General features: G+C 43.2%; 1 long non-coding RNA gene across 1 annotated transcript; it reads right to left on the bottom strand.

The window, feature by feature from the left end:
- Nucleotides 1-2,883: 2,883 nt before the first annotated feature.
- Nucleotides 2,884-9,042, bottom strand: LOC121675127. The gene is made up of 4 exons (XR_006019965.1): nucleotides 8,877-9,042; nucleotides 8,667-8,757; nucleotides 8,523-8,590; nucleotides 2,884-6,191 (listed from the first exon to the last, which is right to left on the bottom strand). It is a non-coding gene; the product is annotated as an uncharacterized LOC121675127 (long non-coding RNA).
- Between the last annotated feature and the right edge of the window lie 6,903 nt (nucleotides 9,043-15,945).

Below are 15,945 nucleotides of genomic sequence, written 5' to 3'. Positions count from 1 at the left end.
TACACGGTTAGAAGGGGAAAAGGGATTTTACCTTGGTATTTATTCTTAAGGATCCTTAGGTGTACACGTCCAGGTCATATGCATCAAGATGTACCCCACCGAGTCTTTCCCTGTGTCTCTGTGTCTCTCTCCTCCCGTGTGTGTGTCCCCCCCCAACATTGGGTATAACATTATAGGCTTTTCTAATTAGCAGATCTATCAAAGATTCCCCAATGAGAGGTTCAAGTGAGCCCCCCTTTCCCAAGGAACCTTCCCCTGGATGGTTCTATCTTGGTTTACAGAATGTGTTCTGGAGAGGACCTTGGGGTCTGGGGCACACTGATCCCTGGCTACGAAGCTTCTAAAATGTTTAGTCTCTTAGCTTAACAAACAAGTCCAAGAATGTAGGCAAAAAGCACTAGGAATACAGATGCTGTAAAAAGGTATAACGGGTATAAAAGAAAAGGCAAAAATCTTCATGGCATCAGAATAACAATTTTCCACATCTTAGGGTTCATATCTGGAGGGTCTGAGCACCCCCAGGTTGTACGAAGCAGCTAACTGTGCTTTGGACCCTGAACTCTTGGTTGTTGTGATATGACTTTAACGTCATCCCAAGGAGTGCTAAATGGATTTAACTCTGCTAAGTCAATACACTCACAGACACAGAGCAGTAGGTTTCCAAAGCAGCCCCTGGAAAAGCTCCATGAGAATGCATGGAGCTTTTATTGCCTTACTTACAAAAAATACCCCTCAATATTGAAATATCTACAGCTTTAAATTTCCTGGAATGCTGTGGTGGGCTTTGGCTGTCATAACCACAGGGGCTGGGGCAAACTCCAACCTGTGGCCTTATTCAGCTGTACCAGGGTGAAATGATGGTCCTGTGCCCAGTGCTGGCTTGCACATGGCAGAGGAAAGTCAGTATGAACAAGGCAAGCTGGGAGTGTTGATCCCCTCAGCACATCCTCCCCACTTCTACTCATCTGCAGCTAGCAAAAATAATGTCTAGTGGTCACTGCTGTGTCTGTCCTCTGGGATTTAAATCACTTTCTAAACCCACTGGTACTTTCAGACGTGAATTTCACCCCTCAATAATCCACTGCATGAACCAAAACTTTTTTTTTTCCCTTTAATTTCAACTCTTATATTATGAGTAACAGTGAGTAATCCAGCTATGACTACGATTCATTAGTATGGCAGGATTGCTTGGAATATGAGGAAACCGGTCTTGAATCCTCTTTTGAGAGCCACTTATCCCAAAAGGCTTTTATTGTTCATGAAAAACCAACGCTGAATGGCAATACACAGAGACAACACTTAACTTTCCGGCGCAGGAGTGTGATCTTCTTTGCACAAATGCATGTGGGATGAGTGCTGAATAGAAGCAAAATGAGCATGCAAATCACCCCATGCACCAACTGGTGTTTCAATGCCTGCAGAGCTGGGTGTTCACACAGGATCCTGCTCGCATGCCTATCTCCAGGGAATTTGAATGCTGAAACTGGCTTGGTGCCAAAGTACATATTCACTTTTGCACATGCCCTTCAAAAAAAAACAACTTTCCTGAGGATCAGCCTGGTGTGCTGAATAGCACACCTGGCCATCAGGCAGGAGGCAGGAGGTTGACTCCAAGCTCAGTCACTCATGGAAGCTCTGTAGCCTCAGTTTCCCTCCTTCCTCTCTGCTCTATTTTTCTAGTTAGACTGTAAATTATTTTGAGCTGGTGCAATGTCTTTTTATGTGTTCACACTACCCTAATCCAAATCATAATGACGACAATTGTACTCAATTGATGGGCTTTTCTGAAATTTCCCTATCACTAACTTTTATACTACACATCACAGCTGCAAATTCCTAAGGTGACAGCACCTATTGCCCTGCCATTATTATGCATAATAATAATTTAACTAAAATAGCATCAGAAAATGTGCATTACACAAAATGAATTTAAATTGATTTTTTTTTTCTCCTTTCTCAAAGCTTATTACTAATTGGTATTTTTAGAGCAGAGATTCATTTTCATACACTAAAATTAATGGGCCATATCAGCGGGTGTGAATCAGGATAGCTCCGTTGAATTCAATGGGTCCTTTATCATTTACTCCAGCAGAGAATCTCACCTATCATTCCAAAGAGCATTTTCTTTTTTGTAACTCACAAAGTAATTGCATTTTCAGCCTTATGTCCTGATCCTGAAAATAATTGTGCAAGACATTATGTAGATAAGAAGCACTGCTGATGCCACTGCAGCTCCTCATGTGAGGAAAGTTACGGTTTTGCAGGATCAGACCTTAAAATGCAAATGAAAACACTGCAAAATCCAATGTGTTCCCAGTAATATTTTAAGAATGGCAGCACCTAATATGTAGCCCATTCTAATACCGAAAATTACTGCAAATCATGTTGTACAATAGAAGGGCAGAAAGCAGATAATTTAGGTGGCTTAATACCTTTTGTTTACTATAAAAGAAAATCCAATCTTTTTGTCCTGGAAGCTCTGTATCCCACATTGTCTGCAGCAAGTCTTTGAAATTCAGCAGGGGGACAACTCTTGGATTAAAGATGTGTTTTTTTCCTTAGCCCCCAAGAAATTCCAACTATAGTTTTGCTGAGACAAAGTGTTCTGAAATAGCCAATTCGCTTCTCACTAGAAAATTTGGCAATGAGTGCTGATTGAAATAGGAATTTGGAAGACTTGCTCTTTTCTTCCCCCCTTTCCAAGAAAAAAATCCTTTGCTGCTGGGTGTCCTGGATCTCAAATGTGATGTGTGTTAGCTGATGTGCTAACAGTGCAAGCCTAAATGCTGCTGATGTTGCACAAGTTCTTTTCACAACAAGAAAGCAACCCTTTTAAGGGATGAACAAGAAAGTTTTAGGTCACAAAATTAAGCAACCAAAATATAAGAATTAATAGAAATTCAGGATCTTTTATTAGCTGGCCAGTTTACAACAATACTACACACACAGTCTTCAATAACAGGATCACACCCACTCCTTCTTCTCACCACTGATGAAGTACTGAGTGCGTCTGATGAGCACAATTAACATGGAATAGGCTTGAGTTTACCATGGAGACAACACTTCCCCCCCCCCCATTTTTTGTATGTAATATATACATTACCATGTACTTTTTTTCTGCTTTAAGGCAAATTGACTTTGACATTTATACAAGAAGCAATAAAACTGATGCAGTCAAAGTATATTCCTAAAACAAGTTCAGTAATGTCTCTTCCAAACTACATTTGAGTTAGTGGAATAAATGCCTTTTCATGTTTGCAGTTGAAGCACCGGCCAATTCTTCCAAATGGTTTTTGGAAAATTGCCTTCAGAATTGACTTTCCCTGGGGAAGATTTGCTTCTATGGAAAGAGGAGATACTGCGAAAATTTGAAAGAGAGAGAAAGCAAAAGGGAAGGCAGAGGGAATAGGTTAAAGGCTAACTTTAAACAGGTGGCTCTAGTTTTTCTTTGCCCAAATTGTTCTATAATTTTTTTTATCCTAACACTTTCTGGTTAACGATAGCAAATTTCATTTTAGCAACAGTAATTCCATGCTAATCCACCTTTACCTCAGCTCAGGTTGGGTGTTTTGCTCTTTGGGCTTCCAAAGAAATTGTTCTCAGGACCAAATTCAAGTTTGGGAGTCTTACAATTCCAATTCAGCTTACTTATGTGGGAGTCCTAAATCATTTAGGACCCCATGAATTTGCTTCCTCTCAGTTAAGAAAGGGAAAGATGGGGACTTCTTTCAGCAAGAAATTGGTGTTGGCTTGAATAGAGATGCTGGTTTGGACTCCCATTGATCGCCCTATTTTCCTCCCCCATCTGAATATGTGTGAAATGGGTGTCCTTTTCTCCAGTTGTCATAATCTATTTTGCTACCTGAAAGGGAATGTCTGCATAAGACAGTGCAGTAGCTACTGAAGGATGGCTTAGTTCATATATAGCCCTTCTGGGCTACTTTACAAGTTGGCAAGCTTTGGGAATCAGCAAGTAGTCATCGTTCAGGGAAGGAATCTGCTCTATTTCATGCGTGTTAAATGCTATTTCCTAGTCCATCTATGGATGACCTGACTGAAGGAAACATATTGCAAATGCATGTGTCATATATAATCAAGCCCAATAAATATCTCTGGTAATACATAGCATTTTCCATCTTGGATTTTGGAGGTGAAGTGTAAGCAGAATAATTTTGCACCCGTTGCAATGTGATGTCTGCAACTCGATGGGGAGAGCTACAGGAAAGAACATTCCAGTGAGAATTCCTAATGTCACTGTCTGCACCATAATTTTTGCTCTGCTGTCTTGGGATGATCCACACGCAGGCACATCCTCACTGCCCAGCTGAAGGGTTTGCCATTTGCACCATTTGCACTTGCAGTTCCTGAGCACCCAGAGGCTGCTGTGACTGCAGCTCCAAACTCCTGGAGATTTCCTCTGAGGCATCAAGGCACATCTCCCTCCTGTTCATCAGATCCCACAGAGGGGTCTGTGCCCACCCTTGGACTCTGACCCTTTGCACTTGACATCTAGGGTTTGGGATGGCACCCATGAAACTGATACGAGGAAAGGAGGAGGGAGTTTATTTTTAAGTTGCGCCAGGCAAACAGCTGCAGCATTTTCTCCATGGCAGAAGAGCTCTCACAGGACAGAGGGAGGCCTGTCTTACTGCCTCCAAATTTCTCCCCTCCAAAGAGTTTCAACCTTCCAAGACTCCCCCTTTGCAAACCTCCAGCTCATGTGCACTGGTGAACGTAACTCTAGAGTGTCGTGGAGGAAACCAGAACTATTTTTATTTTTGGTTGAGTAAACATTTAGCATTTAACAGTCAGGTGTTTATTTCACTTCCCAAACTGCCTCCGGCTCCAGCAATATTTAGCATGATCCTTTTCTCAAGGAGGGGGAGAAGAAAGGGGATTGAGTCAAATGCTCTCAAAATGGAGAGGCTTGAGGAATCACAAACTTGTATCCACTGCCACACATCCCACCTCAGCCCCCCTCCTTCCTTGCTCCAGCCCTCCTTGGAAGGAACCTGACAGGAAATATTTTAGAGGTAGAGAATTTTCAATGAAAATATTATTTCTCCATCTGCCCACGCTTCCGCCCTCGCAGGTTGTATGGCTAAGTGACATTTAGGAATGTGTATCCTGCAGGCCGCTCGGTTGCCTGTCTTCTCACATGTTGCTTTCCCATCAGAAGCACATCAAGGCACCAGGTCCTCCTGCCTCCCGAGTGTCACAGGAGACACTTGACCTTCCGGAGCACATCCGAACTTTTCGGGTTTATTTCTAACATCAGTAATTGCAATTGAAGGGGCTGACCCCCTGTCCATGAGCTCCCCACAATCTTCCTGGGAGGTGCAGGGAAGGGTGGGGTCCACCACTGCTCTGGGATAAAAACCCCAAACCCGTGAAACCTAGAGAAAGTTGGCTGATCTTACATGTGTGGAGCTATTCAAACCAGACGCTTGCATGCCTTCCTGCCCACGCTACCTTACCCACACTGATCCATTCCTAGCCCAACAGGAAGCTTCAGTTTTTTGTACCTTGAGCCATTTTCAACAAAAGTCATAAGAGGAGAGGGACACACGTGTGCTGCAATGACCTACAAGAGGCTGCAGTCAGCAAGAGACTTGCCTGCTCCTTCATCCAAGGGCTGCCATGTTGCACTTTTTTCTTGGGCAGGCTAAATTTATCCCAGATGGCTGGGAAGTGTTAAGGCAACATGGCTTGACAAATAGAGTGTGTCTAAGAGGGAAGAGGAAAATGACTGAGGTTAATTTGTGTTGGGAATTAACTGGGGAAAAAATGAATATTATTTTGACACATTTCAGCTGTGCCACCATCCCCTTTTTGAACTGGTTAATATAAAAGTCAGCACCCGTGTCTAGCTCTCTCTTGCTCTTCAGCCATGTTTCCCTCGTCCGAACTACTCCGTGCTCTGCCTCAAATCTCCTGTGTTTAAGCCCCTCATTCCTAAATCTTGGCTTTAAACCAGCATTCTTATCCCTGTTTCTAGCTTATTCCAGTCAAATCTCCCCAGTGGTTCTAACAGGGACATGCCACTTTTAATACACATAGGCCTCTCAGAGCAGTGGCCACAAGAAAGCCGTAGCAGATTAGGGAGGAAATCCTTTCCCAGAACCCAACTGATCCATCCAGCCTTGGCAAGAGGAAGGTCAGGTCCAGAAGTATTTTTTGCCTTGGTGTTACTGGAATAAGAATAAAAGTCAAGGTCAGAGGTTTAAAAAGGACTTCACTGAGGCAATTTTTTTTTTTTTTTTAAGCTGAACATCTCAAACCATACATAAGTGGGTTGATTTTTGAAGAGTTCTGAATGTGCCTTGAAAATAGTGAAATCTGCAACGTTCAGCTATCGACTATAAATGTGCAGCTCAGGGCCCAACAAGCCAGGGATCCTAATGAGGCAGAGAATCTGGGCTACCATTTTGATAGGCTCCAGGAAAGCAGGAAATATTGAGCCCAGACTTGCAAAATAATAATCACTTTGCCAATGTTTCTGTTTATTTTTTCTTTAACTGCTGATTGCATTTCTTAGCCATTTATTGCCACTTCTCCTCCAAGTCCCTTGGCAATTACTGTCTTACAAATTGAGCCTGGTCACACTCGCACCTGACTTGACAACATAAAATGGTGTGAAAACTGCCAATAGAGGAGTTAACAAAACCTTTTAAAAGTTCCCACCCCTCAAATTACTAATTAATTATAAATGAGGCTCAAATCCACAGCCTTATATTAGCATAATTCCATGGCTTTTCGCTGGTCAGATAAACCAGTAAGATCAGAGTCACTGCTCCATACACAGAGGTTAAGCTTCCATGATACTTTTCCATCAGCAGTGAATTCATTGCTGCCTGTGCCTACCCTGAGTGTGGGGTGCAGCTGCTGCGCTGTACACTGGATCACTGATATTATTTTGGTTAGAAAAAAACAAGAAAAGGGTGTGCTTGCACCCCACAGGCTGATGCAGCCACACAAAGAAGCAGAAATAGCTGTGACAGAGGTGTGGAACCAGAGGAGGGGTCCTGGGGGAGCTTCTCACCCCACATCTAGGCTGTAGTACTTTGCCACTGTGCCTGGCTCTTTCACACCCAGAATACATTAGCCAGTGCAATTAAAGATACAGGAAAAACACATGTTAACAATTTTCTTACTGCAGACTTGTCAGGTTTTTATTTATTACTTTTTACTCCCTGTGAAATGTGATTATTCTTTGGTAAGATTTCGAAGCTTTTTATAATGAGTAAGGAAGAGAAAAATCCCTTTGGTTTGGTACACAAGTTCATCAGAAAGGTGATCAGCCACATAAACACATACCCCTCTACCCCTTCCCCTACCCATGCATTAGCTCACAGCTGTGTGGATATAGGCTTTGAGAGCTGAATAACCCATTAATCTCCATGTGGAAAATCAATAAATTGAAAATAATTAGCTGGGTATGAGAAGAAGCAAAGAATCAGACAGCTGTTATTTAAGGCATGACTTAGGCATGTAGAAACAAGGTATAACAAGACATACAGGGAGCAGAGAAGGGAGGGGGGGAAGGACAGGAGGATTTGAAAGGAAGAATGGAATGGTGAATGCAGGGGTGCTGAAATGTGTGTTTATGTACAACCCATTCCAAGTAGCTCCATACCAGCAGTGTTCTGCAGTGAGGGCTGTTCAAGGATCAGCAGGGCTTTGGGAAAATGCAACCCCCTGGATGAAACTGCTCACTAACAGGGCTGGAAGGGCTCCAGTAGTCACCAGCAATGGAAAAGGGAACAAAATTTCAGCCACTGTCAACAGGCATTGTCATGATTTGATTCATCTCCAAGCAGGCAGACAGCAGGGGCTGCAGTGGGAGTACAGAAACAGCAGCAGGATGGGCACAGGAATGGGCCACAGCCACGCTGGGCAGCCCCAGCAGCGCAGACACTGAATGGGTCAGGCACAACTTGTCCCTCTCCTCCCTCCTGCTCTGTGTCACACTGACTTGGTGACAACTGCTGAATAAAAACGCTCCGAGAGAAACAAATTAAGAGAACGAGAAGAATGTGCCTCACCAGTGGGGAGACGAAAACAACAGCACGCTGAGACAGATCAGCAATGTACCAGAGTGCTCCGAGCTCAGCTATGACAGATGGTCCCATGAAGGGATATTCCAGCTGAGCTCTTGAGTGCATTATTTTTAGGCTGAGATTTAACACCCATGTCCCTGGCCAAATCAAGGATTCTAGGCGCAGCTTTGAGTACTGAAGCACCAGAAACTTTACAAATTATTTTGCATTTTGTCTATGGTGGGAGCTCCATGGCACTCATTATGAGAAAAGATATACAGAACCTGAACTAGAAAACTGCTAGACAAGGTACAACTCCTTGATAGAAACCAACACAGAGAAAATTCCTTCTGGAGACAGAGACTGTTTAGAGGGAGAGATTAAAGCAGAAGCAAGGGAGGCCATACCCAAGGATGCCCTGAGAAGGATAAATGTTAACTCGAATAAAGAATTTCATTTGTTTGAAGAGAAAAAGTATCTCACCTTCCTTGCAAGTTGCTGATCAGAGCATGAAGCAGGTGACCACATCTTCCAGGAGCCTGAAACAAGACCTTTGGGGGCATTACACACTTAATTATCATTTAATTTAGCATTAAATTTAAATTTAAGTTCTCCAGGAAAGCTTACCAAGACTTCTGTCAGTCCACCTGAGATGATAGAGCAGTGATGAAGCTCTGCCTCTCTCCAAGGGGACTCCAGTGGTCACCCACCACCGTTTCTGTGTGTGGAGAGACATAACATGTAAGGGGATTCCCAATTTCTATATTCAGCTAAGCATGAATATGACAGCTGGTATAAAACTGTAAAGTATGAAGGATAGGAGAGGCATCTTCTTACAAGGCTGCTCAAAACTCAAGAATTTCTATCTTGAGGCTGATGTAGCTTCGAGCTCAGATTTCCAGCTTTGAGCTTCTAGCTAGAGGCTGGATACAAATGGGCCTGTTACCTTTCCCTCTTCGTATCTGCAAGCACTGGGGAGCAAGTTCTACCACATGCAGGCTCATTAATCTGTTTAGATTAAGGTCAGGAAAGGAAAGGAGCCACCCAGCTCTGGGATGACTTTGGAGCTGCTCTTGAGGAAAAGATCCAGAAGCAGTTGTCTAAAAATTAGTGACTGTCCCAAACCATTGAGGGAATCAAATTTTCATGTCCTGGTATTGACATATCCCAGATCTGTAGAGGAGGCCAGATTTAATGCAAATTGGCTTGTTAGACTGGAGTTGCTTTATTCATCTCTATGCTCTGCTTTCTCAGGGTAACAGTGCTTTCTCTTCTATTAATCTCGCTTTCACTGACTGTTCAAAGCCTGGAGTTTTTCTTCCACAGCCCTTCAAACCTCTGAAAATCACAGTCTAGTTCTTGCAGACCTCTACAAGCCTTACATTGTCTAGAACTGTGAGGACTAATCCCTTCTATTCAACCTAATGGAAAGCTTTCTAAATATAACCACTACCTTCTCATTACTCTACCAACTTCTCTTTCCAGTTTTAATGACTTCTCTTTCCAGATATGCCATTTCTCCTCATTTATAGGAATAATCTTGGGGCCTTATCAAAATGTGTTCACTACAGGGCAAAAATCAGGTTTACAAATCTTCAAGTGCAAAATTCATGCCTTTAGATGTAGCCTAATGATGGGGGGAGAGAGGCAGCAATGGCACAGTTCTGATCAAATTGCAAAATCAGGGATGTTGGGAGGGTTTTTTTTCAACTGCTTCAGCCACCCAGACAAGGAAAGGACTCCAATTCCAGGCTGTGGGTCAATGCTTATTCTGGGGCTAGTTTAGATAGCAAGGGGAAGGGGAGGTGTTTCATCATCTCCACTTTCTAAACACAGTGTTTCCCAGGATTTTTCATTTTATTAGGTAGGATGACAGTTCGTTCTGCCTATCTTTTGATATCCAAAGCTACTGTATTTGCCCTTCTCACTCAAAAGTCTGTCTGACTGCACTCGTGTTTCAGGAACAGATAAAAACTTGAATACTTCTACTCTGAAAAGGCTGCTTTTAATAGTTTGGATGGATCTATTTGACTAACTACAGAGAACAGTACAAAAAAGATTGGGTTACAATAGGAAATAAAAGGACTTGTCAGGGAAGAAGAGGATAAAAAGGGCAGCTGAATTATAAGGAGGAAGGCTGTGCTAGCACTCCAACTCTGTGCTGTAGGAAATAAGTAAAAATGCAGAAAGAAATCCAACAGGGTCCAGGGAGTAAAGAAAGCTGTCTCTGATATGTGAGCCTCATCAAACACAAAAAACAAGGACTCCAAAAGAGGGGGTTGCAGTGAGGACTAGGATGACTCAGGCAAGTAGAAGAATGACAGCAAAGGCTGTATCAGGTTGAAGAAGAAATCTGGCCAACTCCAGTCAGCTAAAAAATTGTCCCTCAGCCCTCCTCCCTGCCTGAAGAGAGGCTGCTTTGGGGGCCAAAGCAAACCTGGTGTTGGGAAGGCTCCAGCATCTCTGCTTGGAGCAATAACCTTGTTCAGGATTATCCTTTTACTGTGTTTCTACTTCACTGACACTTCAAGCCACCAAGAAAAAAATAAAATATAACTAAATTACAAGAGAAAAAAGCCGGGGTTGGAGCAAACCACCAGACTTCTGCTTCTGAAAAGCTTCAAACTCCCCCAGTGCAGTTGTGTCCAGGTGACAGAGCCCAGGACCTGCTGAAAAGCACTCCTTGGGAGTACAAGTCCAGACAGCTTTGCCAAGCCTGGGGAGCAACAACTGCGCTCCCTGAGCAAGCCAAAGCCCAGCAGTTTCTCAAACAGCAGCCAGTGTGAGGCTGTTACTGAACATACCCTGCTCCTGCCTCCAGCCCCTGGGCAGCAGCACGGCTGCAAGTAGAGTCTTGTGGTGGAGGGAAGAGAGAGACGGGAGAGCTCCCAGACTGACAAGCAGGTTTTGCGGTTTTGTTTAAGATGCTGAATCAGAGTTTCGCCTGGAGGGGGGGCAGAAGGGGATGGCTCATGGTTGGCAGGTGCCTGCAGGAGCACTGGGGCTGGCCTATCTCAGAGCCTGGCACACAGCCCCGCTTGGCTGGTTTCTGGTGCTCCGAAGGGAGTGAACGTCACTGTCAGACCCGAGCGTGCTCGTTCTTGTCGTGTGGCCCTACCAGCAAGGGAAGGCTCCTTTGAACAAATCTGCAGCAATTTGAAGAGATAATGAAATTCAGCATCCATGCAGGCTGCTAAGTATGCTGAATTGTGAAAGGTTCAGAGCTTGGTTTTGGCCTGCCACACTGTCCCTCTCTGCCTCCAGGAGCAGCTTCCAGCATTGATGGCACATCCCAGGTCCTGGCAATCCCTTTGTGGGGATGAACAGTTGCTCTGTATGGCCACAAATGGTACAAACACAAGCAGCGGTTCTTGGTCATTGAATTCAGAGTGGAAAACTGTCACGCAAGCCTGTTATCAGCTGAGAAACAACTGTAAAACAGTTGAAACAATCAAGAAAACACTGAACATCCAAAATGGGGATGGGCTGGATTTCCATCAGAAGCACATCCATATTCTGCCCACTGCAGGGAGCACTGGTAAACTTCTCACCATTTGGCAGCATTTCAATTATGGACTGCAGTGAGCTGGTCTGTAATTTTCTGTCTTTGCCATGGCTCATCCTCGTCAGTCCAGTCTTGTTGCACCATGGAGGGATGTACCTGTGCTTCCTGCCCTGTGCTGCAGTGCCAGCTCACTAGATGGTGCGTAATGATGCTGTGCCAGGCCTAAGGAAGCAAATCAGGAACATGCTGAGAAGAGGAAGTAGAAATAAGATGGTTTAGCTCCAGGAGGAGAAGGTTAGAGCAGGAGCAATGCCTTCAGGTCAGGATCAGGTGCAGGAGCAGAGCTGATTGAGGAAAGACTTCATAGCTCCCAGTGACCATATTATGCCAAGTTTAAACCAAGCTTCTTGTGCCCTCACTTCCCCATGTATTAAAATTCACGAGGAAGATAAATAATTACTTCATTGCCATCTGGTTTAATTCTGCTAGATAATGTAATCAAGGCTATTCTGTACAGGAGAAATATCGCTTAACTAAATATCATCTAAAACACAACCTACAGATTTTTGAAAGTCACCATTATTTGTTGACATTTGAGACTGAAGCAGCTGGACCAAGACAGCGCAGGTTACAAACCAGGCATTTCTCTGCGCTTTCACTGCTGCTTGAAAACTTCCATGAAAGTTCTTTTCCTTTTCTAAAAGAAAAGAAAAGAAAAAAGTAGCTGCTGAAATAGAAATTTCTTTTCTGCATTTTCTTGGAGAAGCTGCAGTTTGGATTTAGGGATGATTTATTTTCCAGATTTCAGGAAACTAAAAAAAAAAGAAATATTTGTGTTTGGGTAAAACCTTGCTTTGTTTTAATGTAATATCTCCTCCCTGCAAACATAAGGCATAAATACTGCAAATACTTTTTGCATTGGCTGAAATTTTTGTTAGGAACTAACATGCCCATAAAGGAACACGCTCTCAATCACGTTCAGTGACTTGCCCAAAGCCACAAGGACAAAACAGCAAAGCAAATCACCAAGCACTGAGATCCAAACCCCACACTCTGCTCTGGCCACGGGACCTGGCAGATCCCAATTAGCAACAAGGACATGAGATCCACCAAAGATAAGTGGGCCCAGCTGAGTGTCTGACTCTGCTAAGTCTCCCTCAGAGTGGTTATGTGGGTGGTGCAGAATTTGTCAAACAAGATGTTCACAATGGTCTCCCCGAGCACAGCAGAGAAAAAAATGAAGACAACCCTACCATAAAGTGACACATAACTCAGCTGAAGTGAAACACTCTCATACAACAGCAGAGAATAGCTCATTCCCCTTAGGCAAAACTCATCCAAAAAGCTAATAATGAAAACTTGAGGACTCCAAACCACTATTTTTACTTTGTAGGCCAGCAGCAGGGGTAGCTTATGTGGTTAGCAGCTGACTCTGGAGTTTTATTCTGGTTTTCACCACTAACTCCCTGACTGATCTTGCAGTGTCACTGTCCTGGGCCTCAGTTTACTGATCAGAGGGATGTGGGTGTAGGTCAATTACAGAATATTTAAGTCATACATGCAAAGTATTCAGGATGAATATGGGTGGGTCTGGATGTTGAGGCACATGCTTCTGTACCTGTTGTCCAGACAGATCCTTGAAATCATAAAGCAACTCACATGCTTCAAGCTTCTGCAAGAAAAAAGAGAATACACCTGCAAATATATGGGATGCAGAGCTCAGATTTGCTGGTGTCAGTGGTTATGACTCAGAAATCATGGGAAGGAGGTCAAAGCCTTAAGAATGGCCCATTTTAACATGCACGCTGCTCTGTAGCTTGGGAATGGAATACAAATGCAACTCTTTCTTGGAAGGTCATTGAATTGAGCTGAACTGACCCAACCAGTTACTATTGGCTTGTGGAAAAACCGTGGACAGCAATATTTATGATGATTGCCCTGACAGGCTGAATAATTGCTTTGCAGCTAAAATGCTAAAAGCAATGGAGCTGGGTTTTCAAAAGTGTTTCATCAGAGCTTCCTAAATAAAATAATTGTGGGAAGTAACTGGAAAATGGAGCTGGTAGCTGGATTTGTGTTAATATATATGTGTGTATATATAGGCAGGGATATTTCTGTATACATGTATAAAGCAGTGCAGATCAGGAAAGTGAATAAGCAATCTCTTCAGACTGAAGGATTCTTCCTGAATGTGTTTATTGCCAGTACTGCCATTAGAATTATTGTTTCATTGGTAGCAACCATATAAATACACACATTGTCAGGGACCAAAAATGTAAAAATCAGATGAGTAATCCATGGGATAAAGTACTCAGTGTAGTCTATAGAATAAAATTACAGCTTTTAATATGTACTTTAAGAGTTAATAAATAGTAAAAATAACACCATTTTCTTCCTCAAGTGTTTGTGTCTAAAGTAAGAATCTGTGCTTTTCTAGCAGTTACCTTACTGGTTATGGCCCACTCAGTGTTACTGCACCCTTTAACCTCAGCAACTTCTCACATCCAATACACTAAAAGTTTGCATTGGAGAGTTAAGAAGATGAACTATTGCAGTGAGTCATCTTCTAAACATTTCTGACATGAGGATAAAACCTTGAAAGGACCATTTTTATACACTCATGCTGTAAAGGAATCCCTACTTCTGGGTTACCAGGTTGTCTTTGCTTCAGCTGCTGAGTTTCAGCTCCTCTTGGTTCTCAAACAAACTGAGATGTTTAAAAAATAGACCATGTTGGGCAAGTACTTATTTGAAGCTGGTTCGTGAAGTTGAATTCTTTGGTTAATGGATCTTCAGGATGTTTAGATGTTGAAATTTCTAAGTTGCCCTGTTCACATAGACACCTCAACTGCCTGTGCAATAGTGGAAAGTGTACATGTGAGTGCTGAGATGTGGAAACCCCTTCTACAGCAGGTGCCTGACAAATGCATGTGTGTATTGACATGAAAACCTTTATGGAAATGTGGTCCTCCAGGCCCAGCCAGTTTGAATAATCAATAGCCATCTTCATCCTCAGGTACCTCTTTATTGCAATGGCTAAGAATTTACCACATGCGCTTATGAATGCAAACCCAAATCTCAATCCTGTCCGATCACACTACACTGCAGCAGCCCTCCAAGGAGCTCTTCTTTTTCGTAAAGGGATTTCCTTCAGTGCTGATTCACAGAGCATTCTTTGCTGTGCTTTAGAGCCACCCTTCTCAGCAGTTGCAACAGCAGATATATAATCACTGCTCAGGAAATAACCATTGTCTGACTTTTGGGACAAACACCACTTCTGTGTATTCATGAATGCCGCAAAACCACTGAGTAGTCAAGTTAAACATAGATACTCTGGACACACATGTAAGCCAGACTCGACGTATTTTTGGGGTTATTTTTGCAGATTTTGGATTTGAGAGTAACCTAGGTTACTAAAATCTGCTCTGCTGAACTCTGCTCCGGTCCTTGGCTTTGAATGTCATGCCCAGCTTCCTGGGCACTTGCAGGACACAGAGGAGAAATATTCCTCTGATAGCTTTGGCAGGAACCTGTTTTATCAAAACCAACATAGGTGGGGGGATAAAGGCAGAGCTTTCCAAACTGGGGTCCAGAGGGACCCAGGAAATCTGCTGTGCTCTCAGAGATGGAAATACAGAAACTTCCTCAGGTGGTAAGTAAATGGGACAAGAGCTCAGGATGACTTCATCCTTTTTACCCATTATTACCAGGTATTCTGTAATAGCACTTGCAGGCCTGCTGTGCTTGCGCTTGTATGGACAAGCAAATAGACACTGCTCTTGCCCTGAAAGGTTTAGACAGAGATCTTGAAAGCAAGAAGATTTCAGGCTTAAGGACAGTATGATAGAAAAAAGCAGCAAAAAGAGGGCAGTGAAGTGACTTGCTCAGTATCAGGAATACTTTGGAAGTCTTCTTCTGCCTGTTCTGCCAGTTTAGACACTCATGGGCTGTCTCAGATAAACACCACAGCATAGTGGAAGTCAGAGGAATTAGAAGCCAAAGCTCCTGTGATCACTCATAGACCACAGAGTTCCTGGATATCACCTACAGTTCCTTATCACTCACAATTTTAGGACTTATTTTTCTTAGTATCTCTCTGATTTCCTGCTACACCCCTTGTGAAGAAATCAGACTTTTGGGAAATTGTAATCTAAGTAGCAATAGTTACTCCACATCCTGGAAGTGATTTTGATGTATCTGCATATTTTTCTCTCTTCTCTATCATGACACCTGGGAGCATTTGCAAATCAGTAAAAAACATCATCCCATATCAGATGTGAATGATTTCCTTCTCACCCATCCCTATCCTCGCTGGAGGCTTCCACTTCCCAAGGCAGATTTCTCAGGAGGAATCTGAGTGGATAGCCAGCCTTGCTGGATGCTTTGAAGGGCAATACAGAT

Source organism: Corvus kubaryi, unplaced genomic scaffold (genome assembly GCF_017639235.1).
Source record: "Corvus kubaryi isolate FWS band 111438036 unplaced genomic scaffold, C.kubaryi_AGA036_p1.0 134, whole genome shotgun sequence".
NCBI classification, from domain to species: Eukaryota; Metazoa; Chordata; class Aves; order Passeriformes; family Corvidae; genus Corvus; species Corvus kubaryi.
The sequence above is the reverse complement of the archived record's forward strand: the minus strand, read 5'-3'. Positions and strand labels throughout refer to the sequence as shown.